This window comes from Emydura macquarii, unplaced genomic scaffold (assembly GCF_026122565.2).
Source record: "Emydura macquarii macquarii isolate MOO-44397 ecotype Brisbane River unplaced genomic scaffold, CSIRO-AGI_Emac_v2 contig_3142, whole genome shotgun sequence".
Taxonomy (NCBI): domain Eukaryota; kingdom Metazoa; phylum Chordata; order Testudines; family Chelidae; genus Emydura; species Emydura macquarii.
Genome location: NW_027133279.1, coordinates 1 through 7,503, shown reverse-complemented (window position 1 = coordinate 7,503; position 7,503 = coordinate 1). Strand labels below are relative to the sequence as shown.

General features: G+C 54.9%; 1 long non-coding RNA gene across 1 annotated transcript; it reads right to left on the bottom strand.

The window, feature by feature from the left end:
* Window positions 1-487: 487 nt before the first annotated feature.
* Window positions 488-4,184, bottom strand: LOC137142103 (uncharacterized). The gene is made up of 3 exons (XR_010916850.1): window positions 4,015-4,184; window positions 3,885-3,911; window positions 488-1,136 (listed from the first exon to the last, which is right to left on the bottom strand). It is a non-coding gene; the product is annotated as an uncharacterized lncRNA (long non-coding RNA).
* Window positions 4,185-7,503: the final 3,319 nt, after the last annotated feature.

The window sequence follows — 7,503 nt, the reverse complement described above, 5'->3', positions numbered from 1 at the left end:
CACAGCCCTGGGGCTGGGCTCTCACCTCCCTTCCCTGGCCCAACTACTGAATCCACTCCCCCAGCTCTCCCCACCCTCACCCACCCCCCCATCGTGCTGGGACCAGCTCCCCACACAGGTTAAAGCTGCAGCGCAGAGCGGCCCGTACAGCAGGGCCCTCGGGCGTTTCACTCCCCACCATGGGCAGAGACTCCCCCAGGGCAGGAAATGCCGGGACCTTCCCTGGCTCACTGGTTCTGTCGCACTCACTGGGCTCCTCCCCCCAGCTCATTTCTGCCAGGGGCTCTTCTTCCTTGGGCCTCTTTCCCCACCCCCCTCATAACATCCCCCCAAAGTTTTCCTAATGTCAGCTGGGCTTTTCCCTTCCTGCTGCTGCAGCCCCCTCCCCACCTCACCTTCAGGCTCCACCCCTGACACTGCACCCACCAAAACCAGACACCCCCAGCCCTGCCACCCAGCCCAGCAGCCGGATCCCTCCACCCCCTTCTCTGCTGATGCCCTTTAGCCCCTCTCCTGGACACAGGCCTGGGGGCTGCTCAGCGCTGGGAGGGGACAGTCTCTGCGCGGGTGTCGCTGTCAGGGACAGAGATTCCCTCCAGCCTGGGCTGGGACCGGGCAGATGATCAGGGGAGCCGCGTTTTTACCCCCAGCATTGAGACCAGGATGGAAATAAGGGCGAAGCGTCCCGGAGAAGGTGTCAGTGAAAGTGAAGAGCTGGGACCTGTCAGTGACATTGTAAAATGAGACCTCGCCCGCCTCATAGTCCAGGAAAATCCCCACCCGCCTGGGCCTGACGCTCACGGGGAGGGGGGTTGGGGGGGAGGTGCAGGCCTTGTATTCCCCATCCCTTAGCACCACAGCCCAGTATCCATTCCCAGGTGTGTATGTGACCTTCCCCTTCCTGCTCACAGATTCCCTACAAACCCCCAGGTCCCAGCTAGTCTTGTCTCCCACCTCCACCTCCCAGTAACGCCTCCCGCCCGGGAACCCCTCAGCGCCCAGCACACAGGAACAATAATTAAATCTCTCAGGATTGTCGGGCAGATCCTGGCGTGTGTCTCCGTCTCTCACACGTTTCCGATCCTCAGACAGGACGAGCCAGGAATTCGCCGTGTCTGGATCCAGAGTCACGTCCACTGGGGAGAGAGTCACAGAGTCAGGGCCGGGGCAGGGGCTGGTCACGGGATCAAAGGGAAATTAACCTGCATCCCCGTTAATCGCGGGGGGGTTGTTGTTGCCCGTTAAGGGGAGTCAGGGCCCATCTGCCCCTGGGAGCGAACTTGAGGGGAAGGAGAGCAGGAGCGGGGGAGGGGTGGGGTGGGAAGGTGTCAGCGGGGGCAGGGCAGGAGAGGGCAGCCCAGGAACGGGGGAGGGGACAGGCTGATGCTGGGAGAAGCAGAGGAGGGGAAGAGGGGGAGGGGCAGGCACAAGGGCAGTGGGGGGCAAGGGAAGGAGCAGGCAGCAGGAGGACAGAGGGGGTGAAGGGAGGGGCAGATTCCAGGGGGCGCAGGGAAGCAAGGGAGGGGGGCACCAGGGGACAGAGGAGTGTGAGGCAATGGGGGGGGGGGGCTCCAAGGGGCAGGGGAATGAGGAGAAGGAGGCTGTAGGGGGGCTGAGGGGGGTGAAGAGGAGGGGCAGGTGCCGGGGTGGGGGAGGAGGAGTGGGGCAGGCGCCAGGAGCACAGAGTGAGGCAGGAGTCGGGGGCAGCGGGGGTGTCTAGGGCAGGGGGTGATCACCGGAGGGCGGAGCGGGGGGGGCAGGTGCCAGGCAGCAGAGTGGGGTGATGGGAGGGGCGGGTGTCGGGGGGCTAAGGCAGAAGAAGAGCCCCAGGGAGGCAGAGGGGGAGTGAACGGGGGGCTGGCCCCAGAGGACTAGAGAGAGCAGGGGAAGGGGCAGACGTCAAGAGGCGGGGGGGGGGGGGTGGAAGGCACCAGGGGCAGAGAGTTGTGAGGGAATAGGGGGCTCCAAGGGGCGGGGACGGAGGAGAGGGGTGGGCTGGAGGGGGCGGAGGGGCAGTGAAAGGTGGGGCTGGCTCCAGGACACTAGAGGGGGTGAGGAAAGGGGCAGGAGGGGCAGAGGGATCTCAATGGGAGCGGCGCACACCAGGTGGGCAAAGGGGGCGCGTGGGAAGGCACAGGTGACAAGAGGGGTGAGGGGAGGGGCAGGCACAAGGGGGCCAGGGGGGAGCGCGGGGAAAGGCAGAGCCCAGGGGGCACCAGGGGATCAAGGAAGGTGCAGTTGTTAATGGGGAGAAGGTGAGGATAGCAGGGGTGGGTGCCAGGGGTACGGGGGGCGAGTGGAGGGGCTGGCACCCGGAGGGCTGAGGAGTGAATGGTGGGGTGGGTGCAAGGAGGGCAGAGGGGAGGGTTGGGTACTGGGGGTAGAATGGGGGGGATGATGGACAAGGGAGCACAAGGGGGCAGAGAGGGGTGTGGCAAGGGCAGCCTTATGGAGGCAGAGGGTAATGGGGGTGGGCACCAGGGAGGAAGAGGGTGGATGAGGGGAGGGGTGGGACCCAGAGGGTAAAGGGGGTGAGGGAGGCACAGACAGCAGGGGGCCCAATGTGGGGCAAGAGAAGGGGCGGCACCAGGGGGCAGATGGGGTGAGGGAAGAGAGGGGCCCCAGGGGCTCAGAGGAGTGAAGGGAGGGGCTGGCACCAGGGGACAGAGGGTGGGGAGTGAAGGGTCAGGGGCTGTTGCGGGATGTGGAAGGTGGCGGGGGAGGGGTGCGAGGGAAGGGGCAGGCACCAGAGGGCTAGGGGAGGGGCTTGTGCCATTGGGTGATCGAGGGCTGTGGGACGTGGGAGCTGCAGGGTGGTGGTGCCGGTGCAGAGGGAGCCTGGCAGTGAGATGGGAGCTCCGGGCCAGCAGGGCCCATTCACCACCGTGCAGGCACTGGCTGTGGGGGTCACTGCCGGGGGAGGGGTAGATCTGGCGCCATGTCCTGCTTGGCATGGTTGGTACCTGGGGCAGCCCCAGGGCAGGAGTCTGCGGAGGCTGGGCGCTCTCCTGGGGTGGGCTGGGCAGACAGGGCCGGGGGGAGGGGACAGGCAGGGTATGTGGAGCAGACAGTTGTCCTGGTTTTTTGGACCTCAGAGTTGGCAACCCTAACAGGCCCCCCAGTGGTGTTTGTGTGACTCTCCTGGGTGCCCCCACATACATCTCTGTGCGGTAAGACACCCCGGAGTGCAGGGAGCCCTGGGCCAGTGGTGCTGCAATGTGTGTGCATCGCCCCTGGGCTCTCTGACCCCTGCTGGAGCTGCCCCAGACTCTCCCAGCATGCACCAGTGCACACACAGCCAGGCAGCATGCTGGGAGCAAACACACACACACACACACACACACACACAGCTCAGCCACAGCTGTCAGGCAGAAAAGGTGCCGTGTGGGCACAATTTGCTGTAACTGGGTCTGGGGAGTGTCACAAGCTGGTTATAAAAACCCGTCTGCTCTTGCAATGGGGACAGGGCCTTCATTGCCCCAAACCCATAGACACAGAACAGCTCCTATCTGGTCATGCTATGTTAGCAATGAATTACTAAAGCCCGGTCTGAGCATGTAAATCCTGGGAAGAGAGAGCTGGGCAGTTCAGTGCCAGTTATGCACAGGTGAGAATGTCCGTCCTGCAGAACCCAGCTACCGCCCTGGACAGCTGACAGCAGGGTCAGTATTTCCTCACCAATCAGCCCTTTCCCAAAGGGGGCGTGTCCCTGCCCTGCAATAAACCCGGGTGTCCTCTGCCCCTTTCCACCTGCCCCAGTGACATTGCTGCTTCTAGCCTCTTGAATGTCATAGGAAAATGCTTTCGGCAAGGATGGGAGCAGAGAACCCCCAGGGGGAGGAGGGGTCTCACCCTGGATAAAAGATCAGCGGGATGTACAGTACCTGCGTAGAGCTGGGCGATTCTCCACCCTGCAACCAAGCACAGACAGAGGGGTGAGAACGTCCCTGAACACAGACAGGCTGAGCAGGAGACAATGTCAGACAAGGTGATACTGGGGGGAATGGAACTTACTGAGCTCAGCCTGGAGTTTCTCTAAAAAGAAAACAAAGAGAAACGCGTCAATATCACATTATCTCACCAGGGGAAGCGAGTCAAAAAGGCCTTAAAGCAGGGAAGTTAAAATCCTTAGACTGGCCTGGAGGCTACGTCAGCAACCAGAGCCTGGCACCACCTGGGCAACAAAGGCATCAGCAAGGGAAGAAATACAGTAACCCCATCCAGCCACCTGGCCAGGTGCAAGAGGGTGTTAGAGCCAAACAGGGATCCCTCAGCACATGGCAAATATTAACCCAGTGAGCCAGGAGAAAGGAGCGTACAGTGCAGCAGGTGACGTGTGTGATGGGAATTAGGAGGCTAGAATGGAATTAGCAGAGTGAATGGCCTGAGATATAATACAAATACCAGGGAATCATTTCAGTCCATCAGAACCAGGACATCTGTGAGAGAATCGATGGCTCCCTGGATCAGCTATCAAGTGGAGTGCCCCAGGGGTAAAAAATCTTCATTGATCTGGAGGATTGGGTGGATTGCACCCTGAGCAAGTTTGCAGATGACACTAAGCTCGGGAAGTGATAGATACGACAATGGATACAGAGTGACCTAGACAAATTAGAGGACTGGGCCAAAAGAAATCTGATGCGGTTCAACAAGGAGAAGTGAAGTTTGGAAGAATCCCATGCACTGCTACAGACTGGGGACCGACTGACTGGGCAGCAATTCTGCAGAAAAGGACCTGGGGGTTACAATAGACAAGAAGCTGGATCTGCGTCAACAGTCCTTATTGCCAGGAAAGAATGGCATATTGGGCCATTAGTAGGAGCATTGCCAGCAAATCGAGTGAAGATTATTCCCCTCTATTCAGCACTGGTGAGGCCTCATTTGGAGTACTGTGTCCAGTGGGCCCCCACCACAGAAAGATGTGCAAAAAAAGTCCAGTGGGGGGCAAAAAAACTGATTAGGGGCTGGAACACATGACTTAAGGAGAGACTGAGGGAACTAGGCTTGTTTAGTCTTCAGAAGAGAAGAATGAGGGGGGATTTGATAGCGAACTACCTGACTGGGGGATTTCAGGGAGGATGGAGCCTGTTCTCAGTGGTGGTAGATGACAGAACTAGGAGCAACGGTCTCAAGTTGCAGTTGGGGAGGTCTAGGTTGGATATTAGGAAAAAACTTTTTCACTAGGAGGGTGGTGAGGAACTGGAATGGGTTACCTAGGGAGGCGATGGAATCTCTATCCTTAGAGGTATTTAAAGCCCTGGCTGGGATGATTTAGCTGGGGTTTGTCCTCCTTTGAGCAGTGGGTTGGAGTAGATGAACCTCCTGAGGTTCCTTCCAACCCTCATCTTCTATGACTTTATGAGATCTCTGCCAGATTACAAAACTCAGGAGCTGTCAAATGAGGTCAGAGCGATGACAGAGCTTACAATAATGTGCATCTCTCATTAAAATCAGCTGCTATTCTGGAGCCTCGAGGTTTGGGAATGTTGCAGCCAGCTTTACAATTTGGTATCCTGAGAATTACAGCCCAGTGAGCCTTACGTCAGTACGTGCTGAACTGGCTGAAACAATAACTACAACAGAAATCTAAACCAGCTCTATGACAATGACAGGATAAGGTCTGACTAGCAGAGCTGGAAAGGAAACCTGTGTCCCACTAATTTATTAAATTGCTCTGAGTAGGTCAGTAAATAATGCACAGAGGAGAACCCAAAGGCATAATTTACATGGATTTTCAAAAAACCTTTAACAAAGTTCTTCACAAAAATTTATTAAGGAAACTAAGTCATCATGGGGGGAGGGGCAAAGCAGAGCCTTGGGTCAGAAACCAAGTAAAAGACAGAAAACAGAGAGTAGGAATAAATGGTAAATGTTCGTATGGAAGAAGGTTAGCAGTGGGGTCCTGCAGCGTTGGCTATTAGGACTGCTGGTTAGAATATTTATCAGTGATTTGGAAAAAGGCATAAGACAAGAGGTGGCAAAATCTGCAGATGATATATAATTATTTAGGTCAGACAAGACCAGAGAAGACAGAATTATTTCAGAGGGACCAAGCTGGCTAACATGGCGACTGATGAAATTCAGTGTTGATCAGTGTACGGAAGGCACATTGCAGGAACAATTAGAGCTATTCAGACAGGTTATAGATCTCGAAATTAACTGTAACTACTCAGGAAAAAGACCCAGGCATCACTGTACACAGCTCCATGAAGATCTCTGCTCAATGTGCAGCAATGTTTTAAAGAATGAAGAGTTAGGATGCAGGAGAAGGAACAGGACAGAAAAAGTTTCTTACACACTCCGTCACCTGGGCACCGTGTGCAGGGCTGGTCACATCATTTCCGAACAGATAACACAGAGATGGGCAATAACAATGATTAGAGCCTGAAGGCAAGTTCATAGAATGAGTGATTTTAAAGGTTGGACATTTTAATTTAGACGGGAGATTTGACAGAGAAATACAAAATAGCGACTGAGAGAGAAATTGGGTGCTCAGACCTTTCTTCTTTCCTAAGACAAGGATAAGAGGACACTCAAACTGAAAAGCAGCAAATTTCAAAGTGTAAGAGGAAATGCTGTTTTTATAGGATGCACAATTAACCTGTGGAACAACTTGCCACAAGATAGGCTTGAGGCCAAGTGATTAGCAGGAGTAAAATGAAAGGACATTTACATGGATAATGAGAACATACAGATTTATACTGGGTAGGATTAAATAAATAAAACAGACAAGCAAAAGAAAAACCCAAATGAAATGATTCAGAAAGTTGCAGGCATTGATATGGAAATGTGACTATCAGAGTTATCACCGCTCTCAAAAACACAGGCATTCTGGATGGGAGATGCCCCCTCCTGCTTCAGGGTACAAGGCAAGCGCTAGCTGAGGGGGGTCAGGAAGGAACTTTCCTGAGAACAGATCCAGCCATCATTGGCCACTAGGGTTTCTCACACCTTCTCCTGAAGCAGCCAGTGCTGGGATGGCCACATCCCAGAGGCAGAATCCCAGACCAGATAGGTCTGGGTCTGATTTGCTCTGGCAGCTCATGTGTTCGTAAAGCTTCCGTTTTAGTCTGATACAGCACAACACTTGCACATGCTGAACTGGGCTGGATTGACTCATGGGCCTAAAGTCCAGCATGTGCTTCCCTGCTGAATCGGGGTCTTAGTGAATCCATATTAAAAACCTGTTTAAATAATTATCCTCAAATCAAATCAGCTTCTTTGAAGATAAAGCTCTTATGAAAATCAACTGTTATTATTGGCTGAGGGAAGGGAAGTCCCACAGCCAGCCCGATGGCATTTCTGTCTGTCTATCTGTGTGTAACGTGATAACACGTCCCATCTGCTCCAAAGTGTCAGGACATGTTTTAGACACCAGTAGGCAGAGCCTTCCTCATTTTGGTGAAAAATGGAAAACTTTGAAGCCTGATTTCCACTAAAATCTCAGTCCATAGGGTGAAGCTCTGACCTCAGGGTTAGGATTAGGGTTTAGGGTGAAGGTCA